This window comes from Mauremys mutica, chromosome 8 (assembly GCF_020497125.1).
Source record: "Mauremys mutica isolate MM-2020 ecotype Southern chromosome 8, ASM2049712v1, whole genome shotgun sequence".
Lineage (NCBI taxonomy): Eukaryota > Metazoa > Chordata > Testudines > Geoemydidae > Mauremys > Mauremys mutica.
Genome location: NC_059079.1, coordinates 75457385 through 75473296, shown reverse-complemented (window position 1 = coordinate 75473296; position 15912 = coordinate 75457385). Strand labels below are relative to the sequence as shown.

Sequence of the window (15912 nt, the reverse complement as noted above, 5' to 3'; positions counted from 1 at the left end):
AAAAGACCTAGTTAACTGATAATTCATTTATAATTACCAAATCATTTGTATAGCATGTTTCATCTAGAGATCTCAAAGGACTTTACAAAGGTGGGTCAGTCCCATTAAACCATTTTACAGATAGGGAAACTGAGTTGCCTAAGGTCACCTAGTAAGTCAGTGTCAGAGCTGGGAAAAGAGCTCTGGGCTCCACAGACCTGGTCCCATGCCCGACCTCTGTATGTGTTAGCAACATCTTCACATGAAATATTTAGTAACAAACAAGGAAACAGCAACTACTTTGGATGTGTCTGCTGTCATTTCCATACATTAGCATATATTTGCACTCTCTCATTTAGATACATTTCTACTCTGATTTATGCAAATTCCCCTACACAACATTCAGCAAAGCCTTCGTTTTCCCAAGCCTCACTAAACTTTTCACTGTGTGTTTTATCCCCAAGCCCAGTTCTCTGCCATCAGCTGCTCGGGCCTGGGTGGAGCCTTGATAGTAAAGAAAATGCTCCTGGGAGCCAGGTTGGGAGGGTGGAGGGCAGACTGGTCTGGCAATGTGGATCTGACTGCAGGAGCAAAGCCCAAGGCTGGTACGTAGGGTAGTAAGATGGTCCAGGGGTTAAGGTCCCTGCTCTACCACAGGCTTCCTGTGTGACCTGGGGCAAGTCACTTGGCACCTGAGTCACTCCCAGTGATTTCAGTGCAAGTTAGGAGCCTATGTGCCCTTGAGACTCTGGGCCATAGCTCCTCTGTTGCCTTAGTTCCCCTTAATGCCCTTCCTTCCCTCACAGGGATGGTGTGAGGAGAACTACATGACACATCACAAGGTGCTCAGATAGTGCAGTAACAGGGCCAGATAAGTATGTTGGACCAACAGTACCATTATATATCTCCAGTAACACTGTGCTGCTTTCAGCTCCAGCCTGATGCTTTTCAGCTGCTTATAGTAACGACTCTCTCCGCTGCCTGTAGTGTTCTTACAGCCAGTCACCTTATATGTTCTTCTTATCTATAACATGGCAGTGCCGAGGGGCCCCAGAGATGATCCGAGCCACACTGAGCTCCATGCTGTACACACACACACGCACTGTTGCAGGATGACTGGCCCCTTTAAGACCAGCCTCTGGGCCCATTCAGTTGCCTCTCAACTGGGCTGATGAGAAGGCAGCTGGCCCATGTAAAGAGGAAAGACTGCATGGGAGGAGGAGTGAGGGAGGGGCAGGTGAGAGCAGCCTGAGAGCAGAGGTGCAAGGAAGGTGCTGCAGGAGCTGCTGCTGGTGACTTCAGTTGGGAGAGCTGGGGAGAGCTGCTGCATTATGGGAAGGTTTGTGCAGTGGCCCTTAGGAATGAGGGGAAGAGCCAGTGTGGGCAGTGTAAACTGGGCCCAGAAGTAGGGATTGGCTTAGGAGGCGGGAGGGTAGATCCCAGGAGCAGAGGTAGGACTAACAGAGGAGGAGGCCTGGGGGAGTGAGACACTGCAGGGAATCCTCTCACAGGAGATCTGAGTTGGGGCCACAGGAGAAGACTCGAGGGAGAGGAGTGGGCCTAGGAGTCTTGGGTGGATGCCTGGAGAGTGGGACCCTGGGGCAGAGGGGTTAATGGCTCTCTGGTGGGTAGAGTGACCAGATTTTTATAGGGACAGTCCCAATATTTGGGGCTTTGTCTTACATAGATGCCTATTACCCCCGCACCCCTTGTCCCATTTTTTCACAGTTGCCGTCTGGTCACCCTTCTGGTAGAGGACCTGGAAATGGTGACCTTTGAATGAGATTGAAGAGCTGCTGCATTGTAACTTTGGGGTTTTGGGAAGAACTGATTTCCTTATGAGGGATCTGTAGACTGTGCCAGTGTTGCTGCATAAAGGGTTTGAGAGATGCTAGTCCTTTGCACGGGCAGATGAAGGGGAAACTGAGGTGGGCTGCACCTGTATTGCTGATATTGGCTGCAGGAGGATGCCTGTGACAGGGGTTTACCCTGAAACACTCACATAGTGAAAGACAGTGCCTGCCTCAAAGAGCTTACAGTCTGAAGAGTGAAGACAGACACAGGGTGGGTGAGGAAACCAACACAGAGAGGCAAAATGACTCGCCCAAGATCATACAACAGGGCCATACAGCCCAGGTCTCCTCCTGACTCCCAGCCCAGTGCTTTATCCACTAGCTCACACTGTCTTCCCCTGTGCACAGGGAGAGCGGCTCAGCTATATAGCATACTGGCAGTATCTCTCTGCTTCCCCCCTCCCAGCACACCTCCAGTAGGCAATGCAGGATTTGGTCCTTTAGGGAACCTGTAAGCGAGTTCCCTTTACCACTGAGATCAAATCATTTTTCTTATAAGTCATCTGAGTGATTTGAGTTCATAGAACTATTTTCATTTAATTAGGACTTCAAAACAGCAGGGGGATCTTTAATTTAAAAGAAAGTTCAGCAAACATTTTTCAAAGAGGGTGCCTCATGTCAGATGCTTAGACAGCTATCGTGGCTCCTAAGTTTGAAAATTGGCCTCTGCCAATACATTTCTTCCATAGAAGATGAATGGCCAGATAGTGCTCCAATTCCATTCAATAAAACTTTAACACAACTCTTCAGGAGACTGCTGCCTTCAGTGCAGAACATTAAAGGCCTAATTTCACTCATGTTCTTTCCAGACACAGGACTCAGTACTGCCAATACAGCAAATGCGGTTCTACGTTATTATGACAAATTAACCAGCAAGAAAAGAAATGTAAACAACTTTATGCATAAAAATCCAGCTCAGTTCAGTTGCATAAATAACCATTGCATGTGTCGCCATAAGCATTAATGATGGAAAGAATGATTGGAAAAGGCAGCCTAGGCAATTTGAGATATCATTACTCCAGTATAGTTACAAAGACTTATGAGTGTAATGCATGTAAATATATGGATCCTAGCTTATGTATAAAGCAAACTCTTTCCATGCTATTTAATGTCTTAGTACTGAACTCTTCTCTGTGGGCAGGCCACTCCAACACACAAGATCAAGTTCAATCAGATTCAGGTTCTGACCTTATCTGAAATCTCAGGGCTTGCCTACACGGCACAGTAGTGCACAGCAGTGGGATGTGAATTCTAATGCACATCAATGATTCGCCCACTAACTGGCCTGGGTAGACCCTGCTGGTGCACACTAAAAGTGCATGCTAACAAGGTACTGTTTGGAATGGGACTATGTTAATGTGCACTAGGGAACTTTTAGTGTGCGCCAACAGTGTCTATGCAGGTCAGTTAGTGCGTGACAAGTTGGTGCACATTAGAATTCACACCCCACTGATGCACACTGTTGCGCCATGTAGACAAATCCAAAGCTGAGTGTTGGCTGGGTCAGGTCCAGGACGTGTCTATGGGCCCGAGTGTTAGAGAGTCTCTTTCTAATCTCTTGAAAACTCTTTCCTGTTGGTGAGGGATGAAAATCTTTTGACTTTGACTATGATGGTCTCGTTTCCTCTCTGATGAAAGGCGTCACCTCGCTTTGTTTCCCTCTTGGGCACTGGCCTTGACTGGTTGCAGGCTGCTTCCCCGGGAGTCAGTGCCCGCCTTCCTTCTCTGCACTTGGGTTGCAGACACTTACATTCAGGGTGGCTTCCCCTACGTACAAAAGATAGTCACTGCCTGTTCTTTGTGTCACTCAGCCTTAGCGGTATGGATCTTGGGAGCCAACATCTCTTACCATTCACACGGGTTCGCTCTACGGGGAGCTCAAAGGCTGTCAACAACAAAGGTAAAAGGTCTAGAAGGTAGACATGGATAGGCTAAAAGGAATGAATGGATAAAAGAAGACAATATGGGGGAAGCTGGCACTGCTTTGTAGACAGAGGGCTCCAGCACAACCAACGGGACCATCTGTCCTGAGAACTAAAATTCTCTCTCACCCCCACACAAGTGTGCTGACTTTCTGGGAGGGTGCAGTAAGGAGGCAAGGGCCCAGAGCTTCTCATTAGTCAGTACAAACAGAACACAGAGTAACAAATGGGTTTCAGCTGCAGGAGGGGAAATCTAAGTTAGCTATGATGGTAATTGTTCAAACAATTTAGCAAAGGAAGAGGCTGCCAAGGCAGGCTGTGGAATCTCCGTTGCTGGTGGTGATTAGAGATATGAGATCAGGTGGATGGCCTCTCCGAGGTTCCTCCTATTTTGCAGGAAGGAAGGGATCACTCTGGTCAGGAACTCATTTCCATGTGATGGAACTTGCCCTGCAGGGCAGAGTGAGAGGTGACACAAAGTAGTTTGACAAGAGTGAAATTCAGCAAAACTCACAAATCTGGTGATATTGTTGGTGTTTTTCTTAAAGCCTGAGCACCTGGAGTCAGGTGAGACTCTCAGCTTTGTTTAAAAATTAACGTTTCGAGCCCTTGAGGGTGTGGAGACAAGCTTGAAAATGTGAGCCCTGACAGCTCAAAGCTAGAGGATCACTTAAAAGAGCCCAAGAGTTATTTATTAAATCTCATGACTTTGGAGTGGCCTTATGATATTTGAATGCTTGGGGTTGGCAATGTCAGGTTTGTCCTCGCTTGCTGTCCTTCACTGGCCCCCCCTTCTCCAGCGCATCAGGCACATACTTCCTGTCCTCACCTTTCGGGCCTCACGCCAGAGAGCCCTCCCCTAGCTATCCAGTCTAACTGCATATCACAATGCCAGCCCCGCCTTCTGCCTCCCAACAATGCCAGCTTTGATCACCTGCTTGTCTGCTTCCCCCGTAAGCACTGTCACACTTCCTCCTGTGCTATGGAGAACTCCCCATTAGAGCCCAGAAAGCTGTCACTGGGTCTGTGTTTGAATCCCTTCGTGAAACCTACATCTGCCAGGATGCTTAACGAATCACTGGCATTGGGTAGGCTGGCAGCTCATATCACTGATCACACACATCTGTCTCTGCTAGAACCTTGATCCCTTCCCACTCCCACCTGCCTGTCTAGTCACCGGTCACCTCTTGTCTGTATCTTATTACACTGCGAGCTCTCTGGGGCAGGGAGTGGCATTGAGACGTTGGTATGTGAAATGCCCAGTGCTTTGCATCTCTGATCCCTGGCTGGGATCCTTAGGTGTTAGGGCAATTCTAGTGATAATAATGAAGCCCTACAAAGCATTGGTCATCCACCTATCTGCCCAGTAACGCTATTCAGAGAATCAGTCCCACGCTCACTGAGAACGATAAAGGGTCAGTGAGTGAGTTAGAGGGCGGGGCCCCTCAGCATGTCACCGCACAGCGTCACCTCTTCGAATTTGCTATGCTGAAGAAGGCAGTGGGCCATGCAATAGTAAAAACAGCTGTGGTGAAAAATGCAGCTTTGCAGTCTGAGCCCAGTAGAGCAATCAGCTGCAGCAGGATGTGCGTTCACCCTGCGTCCAGCTGAGATCTTCCAAGACACCTCAAACCTGCCTGATATTCTGAAGTTGCTGAGCACCCACCTACCCTCTGGCACTGGTAAGGGGTCCCAAGCTGGGCACCTGCCACAACCCTGGGTTTCCTGCCCCCTAGACTCGGGTAACTGCTGCCATTGCAGAATTTCCCTCTTGCTCCAAGGACCCAGTGAGCAGACGCTCACAGCTCAGCATGGCAGATGCTCTTCAAAGGCCACTACAGGAAACCCAGTCCCCACAGTCATGATGGGTCCCCCCCACTTTTGCAGACCTTGTGGTGCCACTGCCCCAGCTCCCCTTACGCCTCCCAGCAGGCCTCTAGTGCCGTGTTCCAGCCCTTCTCTTAGGACTTCACAGCTGCGTAGAATAGTACTGAAGCCTTGGCCAGGGTCTGCGCCTCAGACCTATTGCCCTGAATTGCAGATTGCATCAGCCACCCAAGCAGGGCCACCAGGGAGTGGCTTACTACTGCCAGGGGCCTTGTCTAAGGTATTTAAAGTGAAGTCATCAGCCCCTTCCCCCCAGCCTCCAGGGAGCCCCCTCTCCTCTTCCAGCATTAGTTGGGAGCCACATGGCCACTTACACCCTTTCTAGCAGGAGCCCAGTGTTAGGGTTTGTCAATAGAAACTGACTTCAGAGAGGGTGTCAGCACTGGAAATCATGTGGCTGTTGGGTCACAAAACTGCTGCTGAAAGGGCCACCCTCTCTTCCCTGCCCCCTGCTCAGGGCCGCCCAGAGGATTCAGGGGCCTGGGGTCTTCGGCAGCAGGGGGCCGCCGAATGCCACTGAAGACCCAGCACTTCACCGGTGGGTCCCGGGGCGGAAGGACCCCCCACCGCGGGTCTTCGGGGTACTTTGGTGGCAGGTCCCAGAGTGGAAGGACCGCCCCGCGGCCGAATTGCCGTCGAAGACCCGGAGCAGAAGAAGCTCCGGGGCCTCTGGAGTGAGTGAAGGACCCTGCTCCAGGGGCCCCGAAAAACTCTCGTGGGGGCCCCTGTGAGGTCTGGGGCTGGGGCAAATTGCCCCACTTCCCCCCCCCCCGGGCGGCCCTGCCCCTGTTGCCCCAGGACCACGCTCTCCCTCCTCCTTTTGATCCTCCCCTGCTTAGGAAGATGAATCTGCTGACCTAACACCTCTCCTGTTGTAGCCTTGTTTTGACCCATGTTTTCCCTCAGAAGGAGCCTTGGTTTCCCTTTGAAGCACCACAGCAATGGGACACCACCGCCTCCAGTCCCAGCCTGTGTGAAGGGTCCAAGGCAGCTGGGCAGCTTTGCCTGGAAGATTTAAACCAGGAAACTGATTGGGCGCTGGGTTAGGCCCCTGATTCGGTTTCTTCAGATGAAGCACTTAGGAGAGTGGGAGGGGAATGCATCCCATGGACGGAGGGAAAGAAGGGGTGGAGGGATGAGAGAACAGAGGCAGAAGAGGGGAAGTAAGAGGGAATGACAGAGAAGGCTAGGGTGAAACAACAGCCTTTGGCTTTCTTTATAGCCAAACCCTTTGATACTTAAAATCAGGCATGCTGGTTTATGTTAAGCGGGGTAAAATGGAAGTAATGGGGAAGAGAGTAAAAACATTTGCCCCTATTTCCTTGAAAAAATAAAAGATGACCTGCAAAGGGTTTTCAAAACATTGGGTTTATGTCCTTATTTTTGCTGTTTTATAATGGAGAAAGAGGCCCGGGAGGAGTCTTTTTAAGAGTGTATGTGACCCTGTTCACTGTAGAAGTTGCAGGTATAGCACATCTGGTCATCCCTGGTTTTACAGCAGGACGTCTCAGAGGGCCTTAGGATATTTATTGTGGCCTCTCCCTCCTTCAAGGGAAAGGTGAAGGTGTTGGATCTTTAACAAAGACATCCATTCTCCACAACATTAATTAGTCATTGATGTTAAATCGTGGGCCAAACGACTCCAAGGGTGGGATGCTGTAGTGCAGGGGTGCAGTCCAGAACTCACAACCTGGGGAGAGGGTGCAAAGGTGCCATTAAGTCAACTTCGTGCATTGAAGGCTAAGGAAGCCAGGTCCCTCTGTCCCCACTGGGCTTGCTCAACCTGGAGACAGGGTCTAAAGGGAAGCAGCCCAGTTTAGTTGGATCAGACCACCAAGGAGGCAGGACGCATATTGTGAGCTCCACGGAGCTGTGGGAGCCCCAATTCACAGAGGCCAGGCATGCCAAACCCCAGGCAGACACTGGACGGATAGCAGAGACCTGGGAGGGGACTGAATTGCCGCAGACCTCACCAGCAGACGACCCCATGGACTGCTGTAGTAGGACACTGGGTAGGAAGTGGCCTAGGGGAAATAGACACTAGTCCAGTCGTAGGACAGAGGAATCTATTGGTGTGTTTCGGGTGGATCCCCACTGACCCAGTGACAGAACACTCCGCCACTGTTAGGGCCCTGGGCTAGGTAGGCCTGGGTCCCCCTATCCCGTGCTGCCAGCCCTCACCGGGGTGGCAGCTTCCCCACCTTAGGCCTAGAGGTTGCAGTTGTCTACCATTCATCAGAGTCAGAATGCTAAACTATTGAGCACACCAAACTGTGTGTTTGCTGCTCCGCCCTGCTTGAGGACCTGAGTCCCTGGGTGGTGGCCCAATCTGCCCTAACTGCTAGGCCATGCTGCCCTGAGAGCAAGGACAGCCCCAAAATACTCTGACTACTGCCCTGGGAGCAAGGGTAACCCAAAGGACACTGATTGCTAGGTCACACTCTCCCGTTTTGTGGGTTAGACTGTCAGAGAGACAGTGGGGCATAAGCTCCCTGCTGACCTTGACGGGGTGCATATACCCTGTGATACCTCCCTTAATTTAAGACAATTATTTCTTGACCAATTCTCCATCTCTGATCAATGCCAATGCAAGGGAGAGGGTGTTTTCCCTGTATCTCTCTGAGCTCCCCATGCTGCGGACAGCTGAGCCCATCGACAATTGGGGATGCAATTCTATCAGACTTCCAAGCCACAGTCCTCTTCGCAGTGTCTTCTCTAACCAGCAGCATACCCTTGGCAGGGCGGTTCTCCAACATCCTGCTCCTGATCACAGCTGCAGATGCTGCCAGGCAATGCAAAAAATTAGCAGGCCCTTGCACTGCAGCAGCTTTGCACTGGACTGCTAGTGCAGCATGGCCCTAAATCTGGCATAGCCAGCAGTGGAGGGTCACCCTAATGGAGGGGGACCGTCCCATGGCATGAAACTGGCACCCTGGCTCCACAGCTTCCCCTCCCTGCAGCTGGTGCAGGGGATGTGGCTGGGGCAAGGGGTAATGACCAGTGCTTCAGTGTGCCCTGGTGATCCAAGGCTGCCTAAAAGGACCCTTGAGGCCCTTGGTAGCCATTGGAGAAGGACATAGGTGATTCAGGCCAGGCAGCAGCCACCTTTAAAAAAGCTCAAGGAGTCCAACTGTCATAATGAACTAGGCCAGGGTCCATCTTTGGAAGCCACAAGCAGGGGAAGAAAAGGTTGGGAGGAACACAGCTCTGCAAGCTTTGGCCCAGCTGAAAGAGGCAACATAACTGTGGGCAGAATTCCCTCTGCAGCCAGAGCCAGTCTTACTGGTGTGGGACATGAGCAGAGGAGAGCCTAGCAAGGGGGGCCAGGGCCAGCCGCTAGAAACAAACGCTTTCTCTGGAACTGTCCCAAGCGTCCCTGTGACACGGTGAACATGGGCCCCACCCTGCCATTCTCACTGAGGTGCATCTCGGCGTGCAATCACTCGCACGTGCTCTTGGCTGCTCCGGGTCTCTGGGCTCAAAGGCAGGGCAGGATCCAGGGACAGAAATGAAGAGCAGAGGCTGTCCACCATCCCCACTCTGTTTGCCTCTCTGTCCAAAACACGGTGCTGTCTGTGGTGGGGCTGGAGGGCAGGTGTGTGGCTGCTCCCCCTGGGATAGGGGGCAGCCGATGGGTATTACAGCATGAGCTCAATCCCTTCAGCCTATGGTCAGAGGTGCCAAGCTCCCACCACTCTAAGCAGTGCCCATGGGTGCACTGGGTGCTCAGCACCTCAGACCATCGAGCCCCTTGGCTTTGCCCTGGGAGGGAGCTCTTGAGCATGGCTCAGGGATCAGCCAGTCAGACCGTGCTGTGTCCCACTCCCTGTTCCCCTCAGAGTGCTCCCTGCCTGCCACTCCCAACCTTTCCCCTCAGGGCCCGCCCTGTTTCTGCGGCAGTAGTGGGTATGAAAAGCCCCTTCCATGGAGCCAGAATGGAAGCAGCAGCCTTGGCAATGAGCTGAGACATGCCAGCCCAGCCCCCTCAATTTAATAGTGAAGGAATGAAATCAGGCACCAATTTAGGCCTTGATGACTTCTCGGCTTGGATTCACCCAGGCATTAAAGAGCCGTCAGGAAACCTTCAGACTCATGCAGATAAGAATGAATCCCTCTGGAGCGCCAGACAAACAGCCCAGCTTGTCCCCCCTGCACATGGCCCCTGGCCCCTTCCAGCCTGCAACTTGCAGAGCTTTCTCCACGTCACTGGGGCGGGCAGCTCTCATACTACCAGGGGTGGCTCTAGACATTTTGCTGCCCCAAGCAGGGCGGCATGCTGCGGGAGGCGCTCTGCCGGTCCCGTGGCTCCGGTGGACCTGCCACAGGCGTGCCTGCGGAGGGTCTTCTGGTCCCGCGGCTCCACCGAAGCCACAACCCTCCGCAGGCATGCCAGCAGGAGGTCCACCGAAGCCGCGGGACCAGCGGACCCTCCGCAGGCATGCCGCAGGAGGTGGCCTGCCTGCCACCCTCCCGGCGACCGGCAGAGCGCCCCCCGCGGCATGCCGCCCCAAGCACGCGCTTGGCGTGCTGGGGTCTGGAGCCGCCCCTGCATACTACAGACAGGTGGTTTGTTCCTAGCTCTCAGGTTGTTCAAGGGTGCCAGTACCTCCACATACCCCCTGCAGTCCACCCACTCCTCCCATGACAGCACGGCTCTCTCAGGAGCCACACTCCCATATTATACCCCTGTGCTTATGTGCTCCAGCCCCACTCAGGGTGGGTTTCACTGAGCAGAGGGGCAGCCAGCATCAGTCGCCTTTGTCCATGTCCTCTTACCCTTCATGAGCTTAAGGGAGGATGGTTCCACCCAGAGCAGCCCACTCCCGCTTCCGGCCCCCTCAACACATTGATCCCTGACCCCACAGTGCTTACATGGGGCGGGCTTCTGTGGGACTGAGGAAGGGGGAGCAGACTACAACTATCCACCTCCTCCAGCACACCCCAGATTAGGTAGCCCTCAATCTGGCTCCCTCAGGCATGCAGTATAGGAATGAACAATGGGTCTCACACACGAATCCCTATTGGCATACACCACAATGACTAGGCATAGCTACAGAGCTAGACTGGAGAGAGAAGTGATCCAACCACAGAGGAGAAATATTCTCAGAGTATGAAAACCCTCCACAGATGAAATAGAAAGATGGGAGGGGATCCTTAGGGGCTGTGGCCACTGGCATCAGACATAAGGCAGGATTCCATCAGCCTCAGGTATTTCCCAGGCACCTGGCACCCAGGGAGCTGGTGCCACACAGAAGCCAAAAGCTGGTGTTTAAACAAAAAAGTTGTCATGGGGCTGATTCTCCTCTCATTCTCAGTGCTGTAAGTCAGGAGGAACTCCAGTGAGATCAATGGAGCCACCCTGGGGTGAACCTGGGTGGGAGAAGGATCAGACTAGGTGTTATGCATGAAGCCAAAGGCATACAAAATACCAGACCCTACTAGTTCCCCAGTGATCACTGTTTTGTATTCAAGATGAGTGGCCTGGCTTCTGCTCTGAATTATACTCCTTAGACATCAGTGGGAGGCCAGCGAGGCTGAGCCTATGTGCTGGGGGATGGGGGGGCTAAGGGCCTGATCCAACACCCACTGAAGTCGATAGGAGTCCTTCCACTGACTCCAGCAGGCACTGAGCCATGCCCTGAGAGGTGCCGAAAGAAGGAAAGAAGCCCTTATGTACTACATTGGCTCTAGCAGTCATACAAGAAGCTCTTACCTTTGATGGAGGTCTAGATTAGAGCCCTGCAAATCCGTGAATATCCACAGACCATTTTTGCGGATCACAGATTGGATGTGGATACAAATTTTGTATCTGCACAGCTCTCTGTGTTTGTGGGCCTCACCCACATGATATATATACTACCTGTGTGGCCCTGAGGCTGTCACATGGGCCGCAGCTGTGTGCTGATTGGGCCGTGGGTTGAGAACCACTGCTCCAGAGATTCAGGATAGGCAAGGAGAACCATGCCATTGCCATGCAGTATCTGACCTAGCTATCAACCAGTCCAGTCCCCCAACGAATGAACTGAACACGTGTGCCCAAAACAGCACGAGCCCTGGCTGAGTCTGTGAGGACATGGGCCTAGGTGACCTAAAAGGTCTTCTCCATCTCCAGTAGCTATGATACCAATACACCTTCCCATCTCACCTCTGCTGTCTGCAGGGGCCCCCCTCCCTCTCCAGCTGAGGCTGGTCACCCCCCTCAACTCCTGCAGGTTGGCAGGGAGGCTGGGTGATGGCTTGACCATGCCCCGAGCAAAGTCTTGGGGGTCTGCCTGGAGTAGCTGCTGCCTCCCTAGTCCTTACAAGATCTGCTTGGGGTCAGGCTGATCCCCAGACACCATCCTGGCAGTTGGGAAGTGCCCCCTCCCACTGCTTGCCAGGGCTCTCCAGACGGCAAGGATAGAGACACGTCATCACTCCCACATGGTAGCTAGGCAGCCACAAGCTAGGGATTATGGGGCACCCAGCCAGCAAGCAGTTGCTAGGGAACTCCAGGATTCCTTAGCGATCGCCTCAGGGATTCTGAGGCACCTGTGCCCTGCACTCAGTAGGGGACTGGCTGGCCTGGGAATGGTCCCCCACGGTTGAAGCAGCCAGGGGTATGGATTCATCCACCTGCCCCAGAAGACACTGGGAGTTCAAGAAGCAGCAGTCATGCCAGCAGGAGGCAGAGAACCACCTGAGGCCCCAGGAAAGGTTCTAAAGGGCCTACCTAACCCCCAGGTAGAGCAGGAGGTCGCTCAGGCCCCTGCCAAAGACTTCCAGCAGCAGGTGGGAGGCTGCTGCGGTCTGGGGGAGGAAAGCACTGGAAAGGGGATGCTACTTTGTATTGCTTGCTGCTTGGGCATTCTTGCACAAGCTGTCTGGGAACTTGGGCTGGTGTCTCCAAACGCAGACAAACCTGCCCTGGCCCTGAATTTGAATGGGGCCTGGGCTGTTTGCAAACATTTTGCATGGCCCTATGTATCCCTTTCCTGCAATGGGACATGGTGGCACCCACCCTTCACACCGGCTTTTCCTCTGCCACATCTTGCTGCAAACACAGCACTAACATGCTGTCAGTGCAGTCCAGGGCTCCCTGCTTCCTTAGTTCATGTATTTATAAAAGGCCATCCAGTGCCCTGGGAGCTTTATCCATGATCACTAACAGAGCTGGTCAGTAGGTCAGGAGACCACCTCTGCCATCCCCATCCTGAGCTCCCAGCACACACACAATCCCCCTCCCAAGTCCCCTTCCTAACCTACCTTCCTTTCCCCCCAAAAGAAAAGCCTGGGGAAACAGGTGGGTTTGCAGGCTGGCCACAGGCTGTGGGACTACGAAGGAAGTGAGCTCCCGCATCAGGAGTATTGGACTGATCACACTCTGCTGCCAGCCTCTTCCCATTTATACCTAGAGGGGCTGTTCACTCAAGCATTGAGCTGACCTAGCCTGCCAGGGTGCCACATAGAGAGCGAGGCACCTTTCAAGTCACTGGGACTCAAATCATGCTGGGTACGAAAGGCCAAAACCAACCCTTTCCCCTTCCCCTAGAAATCCTGGGGTCAGCAGGCCTGATGTGCTCCTAGGGAGGTGCGTTGCTTCCTAGGTGGGTGTTGCATTCTGTGCTAGCTGGGTTTTCTGATCACTTTGATGGTGCGGCTGGGTGGGGAGCACATTACGGCCATCCTGCCACTGTGACATAGGCTGGGAGGTCTACATCTGAAAGAAAGTCTGTAATCTCCATAGCAAGCCTGGCTGATAAGATGCACATGAGACAATCACAGCCACGCTCCAGCAGGACTGCTAGGTAAAGGGCGATGGCACAATCGCTGCCATCTCCTCCATTTCCTTCCCATCCTACAAGCTTTATCCCAATCTAGTCTCCATTGAGTCTCAGGGAGCTCACGCTCACCTGAGCCCCAGACTCAGTTCGACACCACCTGAAACCCTCCATCACATACAAGCTGCAGGGCCAGTGCAACCACTAGGTGAACTAGGTGGCTGCCTGGGGCACCTAGTGGTTGAGGGCACCTAAAAGCCCGGTCAGGCGAGGAGGTGGAGTGGAGGTGAGCTGGGGTGGGGGGGCGCAGGGAGGGCCGCCCGCAGTAACGGGGGGGGCGCACAGGGGAACCGCTCCCCACCCCAGATCACCTCCACTCTGCCTCCTCTGCTGAGCACACAGCCCCCGCTCTAATTCTCCTCCAATCGGCACCGTAAGCCTGGGAGGGGAGGAGAATTAGAGCAGCGCTGGCGTGCTCAGCGGAGGAGGCGGGGTGGAGGTGAGCTGGGGCGGGCTTCCTGGGTGGGGTTAACTGCCACGGAGGGGGGTGGGAGGGCGGTGTTAGCTGCCGTGGAGGGGGCGGGGTTAGCTTCCATGGGGGAGGGCTCCCCGGGCGGGGTTAGCTGCCATGGAGGTGGGGCTCCCCGGGCAGGGTTAGCTGCAGGGGGTGGGTAGCTGCTGCGGGCGTGGTGCCCCGGGTGGGGGGGGGGTGCGCTGGGTTAGCTGCCACAGGTGGGTTCCTCTGGTGGGAGGGGCGGGTGGGCGTGGTTAGCTGCCACGGAGGGGGGGCGGTGGGTGGGGTTAGCTAGGTGGTGGGGTGGCGCAAGGTGGAAGTTTCGCCTAGGGCGCTAAACTTCCTTGCACCGGCCCTGACCAGCTGGGTTAGAAGAGAAGAAGATATAAAGCTGAGAGCTGCCCCCTCATGTGTTCTCATTAACCCATGTAAAGGCCCCATCAGGAGGGGTGACAGAGTGAATCATAGAATCATAGACTTTAAGGTCAGAAGGGACCATTATGATCATCGAGTCTGACCTCCTGCACAATGCAGGCCACAGAATCTCACCCACCCACTCCTGTATCAAACCTGTGTCTGAGCCATTGAAGTCCTCAAATCATGGTTTAAAGACTTCAAGGTGCAGAGAACCTTCCAGCAAGTGACCCGTGCCCCACGCTGCAGAGAAAGGCAAAAAAACCCCCAGAGCTTCTGCCAATCTGCCCTGGAAAAAAATTCCTTCCCGACCCCAAATATGGTGATCAGCTAAACCCTGAGCATGTGGGCAAGACTCACCAGTCAGGCACCCAGGAAAGAATTTTCTGTAGTAACTCAGATCCCACCCCATCTAACATACCATCACAGGCCATTGGGCATATTTACCGCTAGTAGTCAAAGACAAATTAATTGCCAAAATTAGGCTATCCCATTATACCATCCCCTCCATAAACTTATCAAGCTTAGTCTTGAAGCCAGATATGTCTTTTGCCCCCACTACTCCCCTTGGAAGGCTGTTCCAGAACTTCACTCCTCTGATGGTTAGAAACCTTCGTCTAATTTCCTGATAGCCAATTTATTTCCATTTGTTCTTGTGTCCACATTGGTACTGAGCTTAAATAATTCCTCTCCCTCCCTGGTATTTATTCCTCTGATATATTTATAGAGAGCAATCATATCTTCCCTCAGCCTTCTTTTGGCTAGGCTAAACAAGCCAAGCTCTTTGAGTCTCCTTTTATATGACAGGTTTTCCATTCCTTGGATCATCCTAGTAGCCCTTCTCTGAACCTGTTCCAGTTTGAATTCATCCTTCTTAAACATGGGAGACCATAACTGCACACAGTATTCCAGATGAGGTCTCACCAGTGCCTTGTATAGTGGTACTAACACCTCTTTATCTCTACTGGAAATACCTCGCCTGATGCATCCCAAGACCGCATTAGCTTTTTTCACGGCCATATCACATTGGCGGCTCATAGTCATCCTGTGATCAACCAATACTCCGAGGTCCTTCTCTTCCTCTGTTACTTCCAACTGATGCCTCCCCAGCTTATAACAATAGTTCTAGTTATTAATCCCTAAATGCATGACCTTGCACTTTTCACTATTACATTTCATCCTATTACTATTACTCCTGTTTACAAGGTCATCCAGATCTTCCTGTATGATATCCCGATCCTTCTCTGTATTGGCAATACCTCCCAGCTTTGTGTCATCCGCAGTGTAATATTAGCACATTCCCACTTTTTGTGCCAAGGTCAGTAATAAAAAAAGATTAAATAAGATTGATCCCTATACTGATCCCTGAGGAACTCCCCTAGTAACCTCCCTCCAGCCTGACAATTCACCTTTCAGTATGACCCGTTGTAGTCTCCCCTTTAACCAGTTCCTTATCCACCTTTCAATTTTCATATTGATCTACATCTTTTCCAATTTAGCTAATAATTCCCCATGTGGAATCCCTAGGCACCCCACAGGACAGTGCCCTTGGGGCCCATGAACAAAATGCCCAGGACCACCCT

The 15912-nt window shown here is 52.7% G+C and overlaps 1 protein-coding gene across 2 annotated transcripts in view; it reads left to right on the top strand.

The window, feature by feature from the left end:
- The window catches only part of PSD2 (pleckstrin and Sec7 domain containing 2), a 102257-nt gene that overhangs the window by 2676 nt on the left and 83669 nt on the right, over positions 1-15912 (top strand). The window contains exon 1 of one of the 2 annotated variants that reach the window (XM_045028024.1): positions 12164-12412. The exons of the other annotated variant lie outside the window; for it this stretch is intronic. The gene's annotated coding sequence lies outside the window, so the exon portion shown is untranslated. Of the gene's footprint in view, positions 1-12163; positions 12413-15912 lie in introns of those variants that run through there. 2 annotated transcript variants of the gene reach the window in all.